Below are 17807 nucleotides of genomic sequence, written 5' to 3'. Positions count from 1 at the left end.
TTCAGCAGGTTAAATTCTTCCTCTGGGTTCACATGGCAAGAAGAAAATCTGATAGAAAACTTCCTACTTTTTAATGTTTTCTTTGTTTACTGCCTTGATGTTTTAATAAGGCATTGCAGAACTTGTGCTTGCCACCCAAAAAAAAATAGGAAAAGGCAAATTTTTTTTGCAAACTCCTGACTTATTTTCCTGTTTTCAGTTGATGCTTATGTAACACATTTCTTACAAGGCGTAGTAAATGTAGAATAAAAAGAATATTGAGTATTGTAATTCTATATAGTTTGGATCTGAAGATTTGAAGTAGGCAACTGACAGAATAACAGGACATGAATCCATCTTTTCTGCAGTGCACGATATTTTTGAAGGATCTGGAATTTGTTTGCATTGATCCCAAAATGAAATGATGGATTTACATGTTCCCAGTCCTGTATATTGTTTGTGCATGTTTTTAACTTGCATGAATGGATTCTCTGGACCTTCTGACATGCTGAAGTCCAAGCATTTGTTCAGGGGTTTGCAAGCTCACAGCTCTTTGGCTTGTACATTCTAGTTGCTGTAATTAGCTGTAGCTGTCTGAAGTCTGGGACTTTCCTGTTAATTACAACTAATCTTGACCTTTTATGTCATGAGGAACTCATTTCGATTTCTGGCAGTAAGACTTCAACTAGTATAATAAAGAATCTATTAACCAAATATAATCCTATTCTTATGAATTTGTAAATTAAAAGGGCTATTAACTCACTGAACTGGAAAAAAGTTCATTGGCGATATTTGAAAAGTTCAGCTCTCTTATTTAGTTTTCATGGCTTGATACAGTATCCACAAGATATCAGTGCCAGACAAAACTGAAACTAACTGACCAAGTATTTTGTTTATTTAATTTTAAAAATTAATTCTGTCTTTTACCCTTATGTAGTGGGGGGCAGGGAATAGGGAGCAACAGATTTAGCAGAAGAATGTTTACTTGTGATTTAAGTTTTTGAGTTCAGCCTGAGAGAAGCCCCATATACAGACCTGAGTGTGAATTATTAATGTTTCTGTGGTTGTGATGCCAGTATAAGAGAAGCAAGGTTTATAGAATCATCAAATACAAGCATGGACAACAATTAGTTGCTTATTCCATGCTTGTTCTGAGTAAAAAACTGAGCCTTGATTTTTACCAACATAGAATTTGAGTAATGCAAAACCAAAAAGTTGTTGCTATCCAGGGAATTTTGTTTTCACTGAAAGGATGATCAAGTGATTCATTATTGAGCTTTACCAGCCACAAGTAGTTGATGACAGTAGTGATCAGGCATCCTCTTCATTACGCACAATGAACAAACAAATGATGGAGACTACATGGTTTGTTCACATACATTTACGTGGCTTATTTGACTACAGAGGCTTGTCTAATAAGAAATGCAGAGGACTGCAAGTTGGACTTTGTCTTCTCTTGCTAGTTAAGCTGCTCTTCTGCTCTGTGTCTCTTTTAGCATATGTACAGCCAGTTAGAATGAGACACTGGGTACAGGTGGGAGAGAAAGAAAGTTTTAGGAGGGTCATACCATAGAAAAACTGGTTTGTTTCTACCCTGAAGTATTTTTCAAAGTCGATCACAAAGATCATGGGTATATTCCACAAATTGTCCCGTAGAGAATGTAAATTTTTAATTTCCTTGCCCATTTCTTCCTTTACAGAGGTCAGAGATTCCCCTCACAGTCACTGAAGGTACCCAAATGGAAGCAGCCCTCAAAAATGCTTCTTGAGAATCTGACTGTAAATTGCTGTGGGAGTCTAGGGCTCAAATTATTGTGATCCCATGTCAGGGACTTTCCCTTTAAAACATTTCATGTTCAGGTAAATTGCTACCATGGTAATCTGGTAAACCATGCACCAAAAATATTAAACCTACGCATTGGTACATGCATGTGTGAAAATTCTGCCTAGAACTTTGCATGAGCGTTGCTAAACCAACTACTGTTTGCTTAACTAGCAAGTACTTGTAAAATAAAACTGGAAAACAATTTTTGCTGAAAATTGTTTTAAATATGGTCCAAATATGTCATTGATTTGGTTAAGATTAAAGGAATCCGGTGTGTAAGCAAACCTTTGAATACTGTGTGAAAATGACAGTTTGAGGTGCAGATTTGACTTTGATATAAAATCGCTTAGTATACATTAGTTCAGCCTGAGATGGCTAGATCTGAGCTGACTAGTTCCATCCATGGTAAGGAAATATGTTACAAAGTATACATTTCTGCATTTACCGTGCAAACCCCACAGCTGTTCCAGACATAGTATGAAAAATAATGGTTTTAAGAGGAAAATTATGATTGAAACTGAGTCTCTATCATTACGGAATGAGAAAAGAAGTATCAGTGCTGTGTACAGAGTACAGAGCAAACATGCTTTTGTTGTTTTTTTTTTTCCCAAAGACTCTACAGGAAATCTTTCTGTCTTCATTGTCTTTGGCTGTCAGGCACACAGAAGCTATGTTTAAGCTAGTAGACCTGGAAGCATTTCCAACCTTGAGGGTCTGGGCATGTCCAAGACTGACCTCATCTCACGTTGCAGCAAAACTCAAGCAATGAACTAAGCCTTCTGCTTCACCTTGCACCTACATATCCAGACAGTGGGCTGAGACCCAGCTTTCCACCAGCTCCTTTCTCCTGTTCCACCAGGTGCTATTGATTGATGGGAGGGAAGCCTGAGTATGAGGCCAGATGGGAGCCAGACCATGCAATAGCTGATCAGCCTAATCCTGGTGATCAGGAGGCCGAGGTACACAGTCACATAAAATGCTCTGCATTAGACATCCAGCTTATTAACTAGGTGCAGCCAAAAGGTAACTCATGAGCAGGAGTAGCTTGTGTACCTCTCAGCAGGTAGAGGAAGTTATTTATGATGGTGCTGTGTATTAATCAAATAGTATATGATAGCATGCTTAAAGGCTTTGGATATCACTTCTCACTAATTCCCCAACAGCTTTAATTTTACATAGTGAAGGAGAATAAATAAAGCTGTATATAATACTGCATCTTCAAACAGGTCATGATAAACTATTGAAAGTGATAAAGATGCATTTGTTACATCTTATTGGCTAGATTAACACTTTTCCTATCTGTAAGAAAGGATTCACAGGGGAGAAACCCTTTGCTTCTCGACGGTTCTAGTCACTCCTGCAAGCCAAGCCATTGAAAAGAACTGCATGTACTGAAAAGAGTGCTTTCTGCATTTTATACCTGACTGGGAGAGAATAGTATAAATAAACAGCATGATATCTGGTTAAAAAGAGTTACATATGTATACTGGGAAATTATAAAGATGTAGGAATTCTAGTCTTCTGAGGAAGGGTAATTTCTAGCAGGATTCTAATGTGCTTATTCAAAATGTTAAGTTACTCTATCATTTGCCACTGTTAGAAGGCTGCAGAGATGTTCATATGACTGAATTTTCTTAAGTGAAAAATGGAAAATTGTGTGGGGTACAAAAAATAACGTGAACACTTTCAAATTTGAGACCAGACAAAAGAAAAGCTACCCATTTAAAATCTGGAGAACTTTACAATGCTGCAAGTAAGTAAAAGCAGATGTTGTAAAGTTTAGAAAATCAAGACATTATTTTCCTGTTTCCAGTGAATATTTCTAAACACATTATAAATAAGCTTTGAAGTAGTACGAAATACTGTGTTTGTTTTGCTGATAGCATCTTTTCAGAAAAAAAAAATTATCAGTGCTTGTTTAAGTTAAGGACTAAATGATATCTGTGTGGCTAAACAACTGGCTGTATCTCTTGCAAATACAGTGCTAAACTGCTTGCTGTGTCTGAGCCCTTCTGATTGATCTTCAGGGTTTAATTTTAAACAGATTAAATAGTGGCTGTTTACAGAATGCAAAAATTAGAGTAATCTTTTACAAGTTCTTCAAAAGAATATGATTTTCTTTTGTTGCTGTAAAAAGTAGTATTAAATCAAGAAATTGTTCTAAAACACAACTAAGTCAGTGAAACGCTCATTTTGGGTGTCTGGCTCATTGTTTACTTACAGTAAATGTTCATAGGCTTTAATAAGCAAATAAATCAATTTATATTTGTGATTGTAAAGACGCCCATTGAAGACGCTATGCATGAAATCTTTTGTGTGATTCTGTTAAGAGGAGACCGCTGAAAAACAGACTTGCGATTTGCCAGGTAGATAAAGTGTTTCCAAGTAGCAATCCTATGTTTGGGGATATGTGTGTCAAAACAACTTGGGGATTAAAGGGAGACTGAGATTGCAAGATAATTGAATTACGTGTAATTAATGAATTACATGTAGCCAGTCTTACTTTTAAAAACAGTCCTACAGGACAATCTTGTTATTCCTCAATTAGCGAGTCCTGAGAAGACTGGCTGTTGAGAATGACAAAAGAATTAAGCAGTCATGATATTTGTCACCCTATATTATCACATTATATTGATATACCTCAACACTAAGTGAATTCCCTTTTTGTGAGCCTGAGAGGGGATGAAGAAGAAATTTTTGATCATTTTCATGTTTTCAGTGCAAGTTTTGTGGTGAGCAGGTAGATACACAAATTGCAGCAAGTACTGGTTTTGAGTGGTTGATTATTTGAGAAATGCATTGACTCCAGCATCTTTATTTATCTGCTTGATTAGACCACAGTGTCAGAAACTGTAATCATGTTCCCTTACAGATTTTTGGCTCTGAGATTTGAATATACTGAATGAAATGAAACAGTTTAAACCTTTGCAAAATTTTCGTGCATGTAGATTCCTTTGCATTCCTAGATGACAGAGGAGGAAGCATCCATATGGTATTCCAAGATCATATATAGAGGTGCAAATAGCATACGCAACACACAAGCAAATATTTTAGATGGCCATATTTGTGTTATTTGTTCTGGACTCTCTCAATAGCCCTTAGGAGGTCCTTAGGTGTAATCATGGCTCTTTAAGGTACTTATCATCTGACCTGCTTTAGCAGCCTTTTTTAGGGTAAGTCAAACCATGCAAAACAGTGCTTGTTTCTCTGACTGCAAAGTGAGTCTGCTCAGTTGGCTCACAGACATCTGTGTTAGTTCAGAGGAACTTCCTTACATGAACCTGCAGTTTGAATAACTAGTTTCCTCTATGCGTTGCCTACTTTTTTAAATTCTTCTGGTTTTTGAGGGCAAGGCTACATTTCTATCACAGGAAACAGGTAAACAAAGCCATAAGAATGTACACTGATTGCTTAATGGAGTAATAGAAGAAAATTTTGGTGACCACGACAGTGGAAGTAAAGTCACTTTGCCTAAAGATGAGACAGAGGTCTGCAGTTGTGCATCTTGTCTGGATTAAGGCTCCATCTGGACCAAAGCTGTCTCAGACCTAATTCAGTTTGGAGTTTATGCAGTCCTGGTTCTATTAAACAGCTCACAGATGAGTGACTATTGACTGCTATCAATATTGGCTCATGCATGAGGCTGTGTATATTGCTGCATCAAGGAGAATGCAGTGCAGAGAACACCAAGAAAGGGAAAATTTAATTTTTCTTTTCTTTCCATTCATGTAACTGTTCCATCAGTATTCTTATAACTCGTATATATCTGAAATCTGCATCTGGATCATATGCATCTGAAATCAGCAATTGTGTTCTGTCTGCAAACTGAATTTTATTTCCTTTAATTTTTTCTTAATTCAGTTATGTACTTTTCTGAAGCTAGCTATTCACCAACCTGCATGCAGCAGCAGGACCTTTCAATCAAAGCATCTCCTGCACTCCATTACTGACCTATTTCTTTTTCTGTTGACCTCTGTGGTAAAACAGCCTTACTGACATTCCAGGTAGGGCAAACCATGGCAATTCACTTTCATTTAGTAGAACTGTAAATTCCTTTGTTCCCTCTTTTCCTTTTGTCTGTAGACTATTTGGCACTAGGAGCCCTGAATTTGTTTTGTTGGGGTTTTTTTTCGGTTGTTGGTGATAGTGGTTTGATTGGGGGTTTTTTTGGGCAGGGGACTAGGTGGGGTTGTGGCTGTTTGCTTGTTTGTATTTTTTACTGTAGTCTGTAGATGAATGATGATAATAGTACAAGTACCCAAGCTGGCTGAGGATTTGAATGAAGCACAGCTCATGTCATATGTGCCAACTTTCAGCCATCAAAAGGTTTTAATTTGGCCTTCTGAGAAACTAAATTTTGGCTTTACAGCCATAATGATTTAAAAAGTTTGAAAGGAAAAGAAGAGTGTTCAAAATATTTATGAAAAACACATACTACTAGGAAAATCTCCATTACTGTATTTAAAATTATTTTTTGAAAGCGGAAAAGTTGTAAAAGCATTTCGTTGTAATTTTTTAATGAATAAATTCTATTAGCATTCTTTGTGTCTTCTGGCATGAATTAGTTCATTGCATTATTTACTCTTGTTTTCAGAAAAGAAGCTAAGAATTCACTTACATGTGAACTACATATTTTTCTCATTTGTTAAAGAGTCCATTGCTCACCTTTAATCTTCCCAAAGAAATGTGGATCCACGGTTATCAATGGTTTTATAGGATGTAGCATAGATATAGTTATTGCACAATAGCTCATTTTAATAAAGTTGCTTGAGTATTTGGGGCTAAGTTGCTGCATTCAGGAGATAGGCTTATTAAATTGCAGGGGTAACTGTAATCAGCCCAAATTCTGTGATCTTTGCTTGCAGAAGCAGGGCACAGTAGAAAATTTTACTTTTTTTGGTACATTATAGTAGGTATCTACAGTGTCATGTATGTATCACATACATTAATGTTTGCACAGAAGATGTAATAAGCAAAGATGTCACATACAATTCATACTGGTTCATACAGGACATGCAGAATTTCTTTTTTGACACAATGTTTCTTCACATTGCACCATGTCCTTCAGCAGGCCACAACATAAAACAGTGTGATGCATTCATTTTTCTCCGCAACTAGACCTGCTTCTCACCAGTTTCCCAGGAAGCACTTACCTGTCATTCTGGACTGTTCTGGCATTACCCTTCCATGTATCATATTACTTTCAGCTCTTGCCTTGAAGCACATCTCTGAAAATCTTCCCTTACAGAAGGCTCTGCTATGACTTTAGAAATGCAAAGGGCTCTGCTAGAAGTATGAACTGCATCTAGACACTGTGATGTGTTTTTCATTACCAAAAATCTGGTCCTCACTAAATGACAGGGTAAATTAATTAAGAATGTATCGTAACTACCCATGCTCTTTTTTTGACTCTTAAGAGTGCAAAGATGAATTACTGCTCCTGGCTTAGAACATCACTGCTTTCTATATTTTTTCATCTAATGTTTCCTGTATTTCTTTGGGATGTGTTTTTTGTTCTTCAAGCTTGAGTATTATATTGGTGTGTCCTGTCTTGTCATAAGTTTATAAACTGTTTTTTGATGTGATAGAAAGGGTTTTTGCTTGTTGTAGTGACAGTGTGCTGATTTGGCACACACTGTTTAGGCTGCTAGAAGAGTATTATTTAAGAAAGATGGAAAGTGGAAATTTTTAAGACATGCAAGTCTTAATGGACAACAGGACAAGCAAAGTGATGGATGTGTGAGGAGGAAGATGTGTTAAAAATAATAAGAGGTTTTTTTGAAGTTTAGGGGTTACTTTTTTCTCAAAAAGGGAAAGATAATTAAATTTGGGTACATTCCACAGATTAGTGAAGTAAATGGACATAATTCACAGCTGGACTGTTAACAGGGCTTTTTTTTAATTGAAGAGAACATATTTTTTGAACACTTCCATGGGTGGTGACAAGTGCTTTCCTGGGCAACCTGCTCCACTCTTGACCACACTTTCAGTGAAAAAAAAAATCCTAGTATTTGATCTAAACCTCCCTTGGTGCAACTTGAGGCTCTTTCTTCTTGTCCTAATGCTTGTTACTTGGAAGAAGTACACCCCAGCTACACCCTCCTTTCAGGTAGCTGGTAGAGAGTGATAAGGTCACCCCTGAGCCTCCTTTTCTCCAGGCTAAACAACTGAAGCTCCCTCAGCCATTCCTCACAAGACTTGTGCTCCAGACCCTTCACTAGCTTCATTGCCCTTCTCTGGACATGCTCCAGATGTCCTTCTTGTAGTGAGGAGCCCAAAACTGAACACAGGATTTCATGTGAGATATCACCAGTGGTGAGTAGAAGGGTAAATTCATAATCTTAAGCCGGGAATGCAAAATTATAGAGACCCCAGGAGTGCATACTGTCATCTGGGTAGGTCATCTGTGTTAAAAAGAAAAACCTCAAACCAGCACACAGTAGAATGGTCCCTGGCTTTGCCCCAGACTGCTTGGCAGGTTTAGGGGAAGACTGTTTGGTTCATGCTGAGTGGTGTGCAGAAGAAGCAACAAAGTTCTTAGGAGGCTCAATAACAAACTTTTACTTGCAAACTTTAGAACATTAAGGTATAATAAGGTACTTCACAAATTTTAAAACAACATCTAGACAAAATAAGGCACTTCACAAACTTTGACTTAGCAAGCTTGAACCCATCCAGACAAAGTAAGGCACTTAAACTTAGCTAGCTTTGACCTATCCAGATACAACAAGGCATTTACTAAAGCACTGACTGGAATTTTTCAGTCTGGTTTGCAATATATTTTGAGAAGTTAGGAGAAGAAAGAGAGAGAGAAAGAGAAAGAAAGTGGATGAGTAGGAAGATGTTTCCGCTTGTGGATTCAATGACAAGACTTGATTGTTGCAATTTTGATGTCCATTGGTTGATGGTCACAGTCTTGATCCATCGGGGTGGGGGAAGCCCATAAAACACAAAGTTCAGTGGATTAATATATGTTTTGGCTAGGTGCAAATGCCCCAGTAGCTCCCCTGGGGGTGAGTTTTGCACTGTCTGAAGCAACACAGTGTGGATCTGTTGTGACACCATGGATCATGTGCAGTCCTCTGGTGGAAGGCCCCAGAAATGAGTCTCAGGATGCTTTGGGGGTCTTTGGTGGTTTATGACACCTTCTAAGACATGACAGCTGCCTTGAGTAGTTGAGCCAGTTACGCCTCTTCAGAAGGTATGAACACCTATTTGTGAATGTCCTGGTACTTCTGTGGAGGGAGTTCTCACACCTGAGCCACTTGTGTAAGGGAGAACATTGGTACCATAAAAAAGCGCTATCCTACCTCACAGGATCTGCTTCTTATTGGCCTCTTCCCTTACCTGGCTCAAACCCCATCTTTCTGCTAAACAAAGGTTGATTTGTTGTTACCAGCCTCTGGTGCTCACCCCCCCTGCACCTGGGCTGTTACCCTGCACATTGTCAGCAAAGCACCTGCTGCTTTTGCAAATACCTAATTGTTTGAGCCATTCACCAGTAACATTTCAGTCTCTCACAGCCCCCAAGAAAGGAAGCTCTTCAGTACAATAACAGTTGTAACGCTTCCATGTGTATATACATTTTTCTTTTCACCCACATCTTGGTAGTTTTGCATCGTGAACTCACAGTTCAATTTCCTCACAATAGTTAAATTTATCACTGTTCTTGAAATTAGTTTTTTCAAACTGATGAATGTACAGCTGCATCATAAAATGGAGCCAGGAGCACCCTGTCAATTATGGTATCTACTTTAAATCCTGACCCTGGTGGTGATAGCTGCTACCACCACTGCTGGTGGTGTGAAAAAACCTCTTGCCTTTAATATTTTTGTCTACTTAGTTATTTTATTCATCTGCTTGTTTACTAAACCTATTGGAGAGTATATGCAGTCTAGGAAAACCATTATGAACATCCTGCAATTGACATAATCAGTTTATAATGCTACTTAAGAAAACCTAGTTTTACTATAGTAGAAAACTTTAAATTCCAGATTTCCTCCCTTAAAATTTGAAAAAAATAATCTCTACAAGAAGGTGAAGTCAGTCATTAAATGTGAGACACTTCTGGCAGCTGGGGGTAACTGTTTCCAAACCCAAAGAATCCTTGGTTGAGGATTCGCTTCTGGTACTTCCCAGCTATTCGTATTAGCTGGACTTCAACTAGAGTCTTCTGCTGAATTGGGCTTGAAAGAGAGGGAGGGAGTTTCATCAGGCCCACCTCCTTACCAAGGTTCCTGGGAAATGTACATGTGTGCTGCATGGTGCTGACAGTCCCTTCATCCATAGAAGGGAAACTTCCAGTCCTGACTACCTTAGCATATAGATGCCATAGCATTTCATCACAACTAAAAGAGCACCCTATGAGTTTATTTCTATGTAGGCATCAAATGGTGGTAGGGCTATAACATTGTAGACTAGTTAGGGGTTTTGAGGAAGAGACAGACTTCAGCAGTTCTTAGACAGTTCTAATAAATTTAATTTAATTTGTTCAGTTTCCACCAAGCCATTTTATATGGAGGCCCATATTTCTGGCTATCAATTGTGTGAGGGAACTGATACTATAATCCATACATATAGATGTAGATATGTTTTGCTAACTATTTATGATATAGAGAAGAGAACCAAAGCACTATACCTGTTGTATAGAAGATAGCAATGTTATGTATGTTCACAGTTTTGTTGCTGCAGTGAAATGACACTGATGCACAAATGAACCAAGTGTTCTCAGGTAGGTAATTTAATGACCAAGCATCCAGTCCCCTGATTTTATTCAGCTTTCTAGCTTTTTGTCTGGGGACATTCAGCACGTTAAAGATAAAGGCAATTCCATTGAAGTTGTTCTGGTAATCTTGTGAGACCAAAAAAAGGATAAATTTCTGGTTGTTTGCTGAGTAGATGTGCAGTATTTTGTACTAAAGATATGAATATATTTCTTTGCTGTAGTATTGGGTATCACAAAGGAGAATGTAACTGAGATAATGACAAATCATTCAGCAGAGTAAGATGTTGTTTTCTAGTCAGAAATGGTAGAAAGCTTCACCTAAAAATACTGTGATGTAAGAACTGAGCACCTGGGAGGAGTTATAGAATCATATCTGAGCTATTTGACCAGACAAATGGGTCATATTATGACTCATGCTTAGTCTGAGAGCTGACGTTTGCCTAGCTTAGTTTGCCAGTTACGGAGAAAGTTTGTTTTTGGGGTGGAGGGAGGGATGGGAGGGAGGATGAGGGGTAAGGGGTGGGTGTGTCAGTGTTCAGTTGGGGGTTTTTTTGTGGTTTGTCGTTTTGGGGATTTTATTTAGTAGAACCCCTGTCCATATCCTTTCTACACACACTGTAGAATTTTTGTAAAATCTAGGATTTATTGAATCATTTCTTTGTACCACATCCCTGTGTTGCTATGCATTTTCTCTCTAGCTACACTGGCTAGAGGAATGATGTTCATTCTCAGTTGCCAAAGCTTTTATATCTGCCACATGTGCAATGGTGATACCAATGTGACAAACTGCAGATTCATCTGATAAATTGTATTTACATCCACCTTTGACCACCTCACCTGCTTTCTGCCACTAATCTGTCTCCACTGGGATTTCTTCCACATTCCAAACCTTGGAGCAGCTTCAAACATCTGCTAATTTAAAACTTAAAAAAAAAGGAGAAGAAAGAAAACAAAACAAAAAAAAAAGAAAAAGAAATCAACCTGCCAAAGAAAAATTTCCTGCCTTTCTCCTAGCCAATGAAGTACTCTCTGCCTTTAAAAAATACAATGGTCTATGTTAAGAAAACCCTGGACAACACTCAGCTGTATACCCCTGGCAAAATTTAGTACTCTACAAACCTTCATATTTTCGACACTTTTGGCTTCAGTAAGATACACTGTCTGGGGCTGTCCTAAGATATTCAACTTTAGACCTGGAAGGTTTTATTTATAAAATTCTGTTGGAAGGCAGTGAATTTCAGTTCACATGTACAAATTTAGCCTGAGTGCCCACTGATGTTAGTAGGAATAGTGTTGGGCTGCTGTGGACTAGAGAAGTCTTCAGTTGTGTTGCATATAACTCTGCTGGATGGTCTGGCCTGTGGTTACTTTGTGTTGAAACCATATTGGTCTCCGTTATTAATTTTGCCTGAAGAGCTTATGGCTATTCAGCCTTTGAAAGACTAAAATTTAATTTTAGCTGGACACTGTATTGGCAGTGCTTGTATTTAAGCTCTGATGGCTCCACATAGTTAATTATAGGCCTATATTTAAACTTGACATTAGACATTTGTTTCAAAAGTACCCTCTGAAACAAGATGTTAGTTGGCTTTTGAACAACTTTCTCTGCCTAAGTCACAGGCCATTTAGTCTCTGTTAATGGCAGATTGTGGTCTTAAGGGGAATATGAAACAAGTGGCTTCACAAAGCAGTTTGATATTTGCAGCTGCATTTAAAAACAGATTTTATGAACTGCTTGGTTAATGCTACTGAGGAGAACAGCTAAACACAGGACTTCTAATATGAAAAAATTAGAGCACCAGTAAATATGTGGAATGGTTTGGGATAGCTGCCCGACATCTGTGGTATGAAGAGTTGGCCAGGAAATAAGCTGCAACAGGCTGTGCTTTACAGTCTACAGTATTCTTGGCTCCATTATCTTATTCAACAATAAAAATTAATGTGCAATATAACGTTTGATAGTCACCATTATTGTGAAAATATGATCACATGTGGAAGTATTTCATAACCATTTGCAAACATCTCTTTGCTTTTAAAAATGGACTTACGCACTGGTTTAAAGTATTTCTTATTGTCTAATAGGGAGAGTATTTCTAAATAATTACCTTCTCAAAACTGTTGAACCCACCTCTTCGAAGAGGTCACCACTTTTGTGATACACCCAAAATGTGCAAAATACCTTGGTGTCCTGTATCAAGCTGTTGAACAGGCCCCTTGCCAGCTGAGTACATTCTTTTTTAAATTGTTAATATGTCTGGGACATAGAGAAGTAAACAAAAATTACCCACTTTAATTAATGGCAGAAATGCTCAACACGTATTTGCCAAATAGTCACTAGAGGGAAAACACATTTTTTCCACAATAAAATGTAGTTATTGTGAAAAAATCCCAGACCAAAAAAATTAAAAGCTGATGTGTTCTAATTAATTTGTGAGAGTACAGTGAGAAACTGTAGAAATTACTCATCATTGCTGCTACGTACATCTAAAATTTATAATGGAGGCTGCCAATAAATACCAGCAGGGTTTTTGAAAGGGTATTTAAATTGTGCTTTTAGAATTAGTTTCTATATATGAAAATATAAACACTGTTGTGCTGCCAATAAATACCAGCAGGGTTTTTGAAAGGGGTATTTAAATTGTGCTTTTAGAATTAGTTTCCATATATGAAAATATAAACACTGTTGTAGCAAGAACAGAACTCATCAGTAAGAATTTTGTAAATCAAATTTTTTCATTCTGTTTATGATGTAGTTATACAAACCTTCCATGTTATTTAAAACTTGCTTCAATGTAACAAGTTGTGCTTAAGATGAATAGTCTTGCACAGGTGAATGTGGCAAACACTCTGATTAATAAATCATTTAATGTGTCTTCCCTTAGAAAGAAGAGGAGGGGAATATAGAGGGAGGGATTGGAGAAAAGGGAGAAAAAAAATAATATGAACTAATATGCAGAGAAAGCACAAAATGAGGATCTTTTTTTGTTTTCCTTTCTTTCACTTCTGCTGATATAAGGTCCCATGGGATTTAAATATATTTTAAATCTATTTTTGTCAAGGATCAAGTTTTCCTAATGGTAACATGAGGGAGTAATTGGCATATGTAAGGTATCTTATATTTCATTCTGTGAATATGAAAACATGTATTTATCTTTTCAGTATTTGTCAATGTGTTCTGTGTTTCTCTGAAATGGTTCTCTAATCCTTGCTCTGTTTCTTTCATTAAGTAAAAAACATCTGGAAAGGCAGCAAGGAAAAGGTATTCTGAATTATTTAAAATTGTTATGTGTGGATGTTAGCATAATATATATATATATGCATATATGTGTATGTATAGACATAATACACATATATGCTGTCATCTCAAAGTTAAACATAAATATAGCACACTACATCATGTAGAGATGTGGCACTTCATAGCAGTGCAAGAATGGAATTTTTAAGTGTTTTGTTTCCCTATTTAGTGTAGCTTTTGGAAACAGAACAGAAACTTCTGAAGCAACTTTCTAGAGATCAGTTGCTGGGATGTATTTTTTTCCTTTAGACTTAATGTGTTTCTGCTGTTCCTGGAAATCAGGGGAAACACTTAGCTGTTTACTTAATCGTGCTTTTTACCAGCAGAAGCAAGGAAATTTCACATTCTGCACTCTTCTGTCAGTTTTAAAACCACTATTTGAGGGTATCAAATTCATGTCTGTGTTTCCATGGCAAATAAGGGTTACCAGCAGTGTAATATTAAAAGAAAAACAATGCCATCAAAACTATTTTGAAAAGAAGCAACTTTTAGTATCGATGTTGCTGCAAATAGATTTCCTATTTGCTTTTTCTTTAGTCATTGTGTGTTGAAGTAATTTCTGTCATTTGATAGAAGAATCCCTAAAATCTTCTGAGCTATCTTCTCCCAGCTAATTTAATGGAGGTCATCTGTAGGTTATTGACCAGTTCATCCATATTGATTCACTATAACATGTTTGAGAATATTACTCAGTCCATCATCGTCATAAGCATTGCACGTCTGGGTCGTGCACGTGTTTATCACAGTGTGATCTGTCTAATTTGGATCATTTGCCTGTCAGCAGTCTTCCCCACAGGGTTTGCCCTCTGCTCGCTGTGAAAGGGTTGGCACAGCTGTAGTTTAACCTGAGTGGTAAGTGTGTGCACACTCTTAGCAACCTTCCTAGCTAGATTAAAGAAACTACAGCTCCGTTCAGCTACACCTTGGTGTTTAATGATACCAAAAAATTTAGATCATGGGAAACTGTATTCTATTCTGGAGTTACTTGTAGAGTTCTGGTGTATTTCTATTGAGAAATGGCTTTCTTAACCAAGAGCTACCATTCCCCCAAACTCCTCAGCCTCAACTTACACCTTCCTCCCCAAAAAAAGTGGAAAAAAATGGAGTGAAGCTACAACAGGGCTAGCATCAAGTAGAAAAAAAGAGAATGAGAATGGAAGGGGAAGAAAACCTGATTTCTTTGAATTGTTTATTCATTATGACTGCAAATTGATCCAGCCTCCATTAAAAGGAATGTTAATACGATTAGAATTACATTTTCTGAAATTACATTCATTTGTCACTTGCTAAATTGCACTTCTTTTCAAAGTCTTTCAGTGTCTTTTGGAACAGAAAGTTGTGAAATATTTTGTTGATAAATGTTGATTTAAACTGTTGGGATACAGTCAGTTTTAGAATAGTATTGCCAAAAAAATGTTGAACCCTTCATTTAAATTATTATAATTTCTTGTAAAAATAATATACTTTTTGGTATTTGTTTACTAAGTTGTTGCTATCTTTCTCAAGCAGCAAATGCTGGAGGATCCAACTTTTTTTTTCTGCTTTGATCTCAAAGTATAAATGCCATAGTGCTAGGGTTAGAAATACTGTGCAAGAGTCTTTACACAAATCCCGTGTTTCATTACATGGAAACACAATACTCTGATTGTAGATTTTGGAAAAGCCGGGGTTTGCACATATAAATTCAGGGCCATAACTGCAGAGTCCTCCTTTATTAAGTCTGTTAATAAATATTTATGTATTTTAGTTTCATTCCACAGCACAATGATTACTTTGCCTTGAATTTCAATAGGAGCTTAAGAAAAAAAAAAATCAAAATTATTTCTTTTATATAACATCTTGGGGCTTTGGAAGAAGAGAATGGGGATGTTTTGGCAATAAAATGTGTGGCATTTCCTGTTGGTTGAAATTTTGGGTTGCTTACTAAGGTAATATTTAATGTTATCATTGGCAAGGCAAACTTCTGTAGGAAAATATCAGTGAGAATTTTACTAGTGAGGTGGGAGTACAGGCCATAAAAATTCTCAGTTTCCCTTTTAAAAACTTAATCCATTTGTCCAACAGGAATGAATACAGAAGGACTAGAGGTTTTGAACTTCCCTCACATCTGGATATAGCAGTGTATTTTGACTCCAAGCACAATAAAACAATCGTACTTGCTGGTGGTATATGACATAATGACCCAAATATGTTTTTAAAAAATCATTTATTGCTGTACATAAACAGCTAAGTTAGCACAAGGGATGATAAAATAACATTGGTAATTCTTCCTTTAGCTGGGAACCATTGGTGGCCCATTAGGATTCCAGATGTAGCCATGTGTGCTTTTCCATTTGTTTTCTAACGTCTAGTGCTTGGGCCCTTGGTACCTTGGCTGTGGTTGTCAAGTGTGTTGGCTTTTCAGCTTGAGGTCTTCCTGGAGAAACACACTGGCCTACCTAATAGCTATAAAGCAGCTTATTGTCTTGGGCCTAGTTTGTTGGGACTAGCTGGAGTGAGGGCAGCTTCCTGTCAAAGGTCAAACACCAGCTTGACCGAGTTTTCTATGGTAAACACTAGTAACTGGACCTCAAAATCTGGATGTTAAAATATAAAGAGCAAGATGTTTCAAAACATTATTTAGAAGACAGCAACCTGTGACAATTCATATCTATTAAGACTACATTGGATTACATTCAGGTATTCTAGTATTATTATGTGGAACATATTTTCTAATTTCTTTTGCAGTCAATTACTTAAGTACTTTAAATGGAATAATGAAAAAGGAAAAAAATTACTAGAGAAAGTAACAATTATAAACAATCTCTTTGCCTGAAAGGTAAAATAAAACTTTTTTTTTTTTTAATAAGTTGGGATTCACAGCTGTCTTCAGCTATAGATAATCTTGAGATGTTGATTTAAGAAAAAAACAATTACCACATCAAACTTACAATAGACAAAGGCATGGTAAGAGCAGAGCTGCTCTTAAATTCAATTTAGTGTGGTGGTACTTGTTTATATAGATCCAGACTGTCAAAATTGTTGACTTGCTCAGTGCAGTTTTCTGGGACTATTTATGTGGGTAGCTCTCTTCTAGAAGCAATTGTTTGTCAGTCTGCCCCTACCTGATTTCAGTGAGACTATTTGAATGAGCATTATTCTGTGTCATTACAATCTACAGTGATGTGAATGACTTGTTGAAATAAAAGTTCAGTGGTCATGTAAAAACTTATATTGTGAAAAATGTTGATTAAATTTTTTTTTTCTAAGTTCTTTATTATATATATGTGTCTTTGAATAGAACAGAGTCCAAAACAAGGCAGCAGGAACATTCCTGAACAGTTTGTGAATATGTTTGTGTGCCATATCCTTGTTTTCATAGGTGTATGTATTTTATATAGTCATCTACCAGTGTAAAATAAATTGATCTGAATTTTTTTTTTGAGGTCAAAGAACATCATAGAACTCTAAGGTACTTCGTATCATCTGTACTAACTGTGCTTACCTGGCATTAAGAATATTTTGATTTTTCTAAGCTCTAAATCCAAGGATTTTAAATGCCCATGGGGGAATTTCTGAAATGTGAACAGTTTTATATGTAAACTAGTCTTAAGGTTTCCATTGCAATTAAATCAAACCACCTACATCCATAATAAATGTAGGTGTCTAGCCCTACTAGTAAGTAGAGGAACACAAAACCAGGACTCATTATTGAAGATGCAAAGCACAAAATCATTACCAGAGATCAGATGAATCCATGTTTCTGAGGCAATGCTGGTGGCAACCCATTTATTTCCTGCTTATGTTATTTTTAAAGCCAAATACAGGAAATTTTTTGCTGCCGGTGATGAGCAGTCCGGATGAAGTCACTAGGATTAGTTGTGTGCCTAGTGTCTTTTGGAGATCAGTTTGAGAGGGTTCAGACCCAAATTCAGCCCATTCTCTAAACATGAGGCTGCAGTTTAGATGGGATGAGAACCCACCTCTCCCCTGGTAAAACTTCT

The sequence above is a fragment of the Corvus brachyrhynchos genome, unplaced genomic scaffold (genome assembly GCF_000691975.1).
Source record: "Corvus brachyrhynchos isolate BGI_N302 unplaced genomic scaffold, ASM69197v1 scaffold115, whole genome shotgun sequence".
Classification (NCBI taxonomy): Eukaryota; Metazoa; Chordata; class Aves; order Passeriformes; family Corvidae; genus Corvus; species Corvus brachyrhynchos.
The sequence above is the reverse complement of the archived record's forward strand: the minus strand, read 5'-3'. Positions refer to the sequence as shown.